The following is a 2802-nucleotide window of genomic DNA, read 5'->3' as shown; positions in this document are numbered from 1 at the left end:
CTGTCGTCCCCCCCCCCCCCCACACCACCACCAGCACCACCACCACCCACCCCCCCGCACCCCCCTCCGTTTCAGCGCGATGGTTTAGCCCGAATTCTAAGTAGCAATTCTAGGTCAGGTCTGTGTGCCAGTGAGCGCGGTACTGTCGGACAGCCGGCCCGGGAGACGCCGCCGTCCTCCTCCGTGTGACCCGGCAAACACTGTGCATTACATGAAAACACACTAAAACTGCGGTTTAAAAGAAATCTTTTTTTTTTTTTTTTTTTTTTTTTTTTTGATGACATCGGACTTCCCCATGTGAAAGAACCCGGGAGTAGTTAAGCATCAAACTTGTGCAAGTTCTCACAGGATGTACGTCGGCATCAGTCATGGATGGGCCACCGAACCGGCCTACCGGGCACAGGCCCAGGTCTGGGGGTCTGAGAGGCCACAGGGCCCCTGGGCCACGGCATCTGTATGAAGTGAGAGTCCAAAATGGGACTCAAAATGTCCACAAGAGACCACAGAAGGATTTTTTTTTAAGAGGCCTTGCCACTCAAAACGACCATAAAGACACATAAAACAACTACAAAGAGGCACAATGTGAACAACTACAGACACACAAAACAACCACAAAGGGATAATAAAGAGACTCAATACCACCATAAATAGACTCACAACAACCACAAACAATCAACTACAAAAAGACACAGTGACCAAAAGGGACACGACTTAACTACAGACATTATGCAAAACTACCACAAAGGGACACAAAGTGATTACTATGAGACATAAAGGGACACCAGGAGGCCACAGAGAAACGCAAAGCAAAGGAGGAGAGACACAGAACAACCACAAAAGATGCAAAACTACCACAAAGAGACACAAGAGACACCCTAAAGAAACAAAATAACTGCAAAAACACAAATATATGCGTCTCTATGTCTTTCAGTCTGGTGATCACAAGGAGAGGTGGCTGTTTCCTGTCTCTGCCCAGGGGCCCATTTTCCCATAATGCATCTATGGAATCAGTCCAATCATGTTAAAATAGCATTATAGGTGTTTAGAGCTGGTTGATTGGTTAATTGATAAGTCAGCTGATAAGTATTTTGATTATCAGTCAATCACTTGAAGTCATTTTTCAACCAAAAATGTTGGTTATCTGTGCTTCCAGCTTCTCTGTTAGGGATAGTGAAGTGACTACTTCAAAGTCAACCCTCTCCATTCAAAACTGTGTTAAGCTTATTGTTACCTTAATAGGATGTTTGACCTTTCTTGTGCTGAGTTTGATACTAGAAAACTGTTTTCACTGTTTTTATTGTCTGAACGGGGAAAGTTTCTTCACCTTAAATTATATATGCAACTTGCTCAGACACACATGCACCAAGAACGGACTTTTCAGTGAACAAAGATATCTCAGGCCCAGCAGTTACATTTTCAAGGTTTTGGACTGTTAGACAAAACATTTATTCATTTAACAGTGCCACACTGGGCATTAGGAATTTGTGATGGGTATTTATCAGTATCTTCTGAAAACATAGCTCAAACTATTAATGAATTAATTAAGAAAACCATTGGCTGATTCATAAATAATGAAAATTATTGTTAGTGCCAGCTTGGTGTTACAGTCACTGCTGATACATAGCCATTTGTAGAATTACCATACTGGTTATTTTTTGTCCAGATGTTTTTCTCCCTCAACAAAGCTGTCAGTTTAGCCATGGCCGCATTAAAGTGGGTGGTCATTTTTTTTAAAAGAAGTACTTACCTGTATTTATATGTAATTGTAAGAGGTACTAGAGCAATTTAGTACTGCTCTTCTGTAAAGTCAATGTAAGTTATGAGAGAAAGATTTGGATAAAGAACAGTAAAAACCAAGGCAGCAAAGGTTATTATATTCTGATTTCTTTGTTCATGTTATGGGTGAAGTTCCACATACTCCTCATATATCCTACATTTCCCATAAAAAACCAATAGAGAATTTTCATCAGATCCTCTGTGCCTGCCAAATGCCTATGTGTTTTTTAAAATCCATGTTTCCATGTTTATAACAGATTTTTTGTTCCTGGCAAATGCACATGTTTTTTAAAATCAATGTTTCCAGTTTATAACAAATTTTCTGTTGTAAATCTGTAATCTTCAAGCACAACCCAAAATAACCCTGCTGACATCAGTAGTAGTTATTTTCTCAGACTTTACAAAGTCCCTTTCAGAGCGTCAGAGGACATACAACAGTTGGCACTGTTGCAGAGGGTGAATAGCACAAATGAATAGTGCACGAGGGTCAGTTCATGCACACAATTTCAGACAGTCCCCCCTGGAAGACATTCATAGTGTTGCACTCTGTTGTTCACACAAATTGTGACAAATGAAAACAGAGAGCTAGAGAGAGAAGTTCAAACCCAGCGTAACTTCTCACCTCAACACAGATGGCCAGTCATGATGTGAAGTTGGTACGAATGTCGGATCGACGGTTTTGGAAAGTTACAGAAATTTAAGCCAAGGTCATTCAGTCCAGTGTTTTAACAGTGTTCATGGTGAGCAATGTAGCTAATGACACCAAAGAAATAGACCGATGCCACTAAATAAATAGAATTATGTTCTGCTACAGCACACACACACACACACACACACACACACAAACATACAAACACACACACTGCTCAGAGAGTGACTATCATAAGCCTCAGAGGAAGAGTGAAACATTAAGGACATGCAATGTGAGAGTGGTCCTTCTCAATATTTAATCAAGATACATTTCAATTCTAACCCAAATGTATAATCAGGACAACTGGGGATTGAATGAATTGGTGTTTAAGTGCA

The sequence above is a fragment of the Trachinotus anak genome, unplaced genomic scaffold (assembly GCF_046630095.1).
Source record: "Trachinotus anak isolate AG129_WGS33_773 ecotype Australia unplaced genomic scaffold, CSIRO_AGI_Tana_v1 ptg000001l, whole genome shotgun sequence".
NCBI classification, from domain to species: Eukaryota; Metazoa; Chordata; class Actinopteri; order Carangiformes; family Carangidae; genus Trachinotus; species Trachinotus anak.
This window is presented reverse-complemented; position numbering follows the sequence as displayed.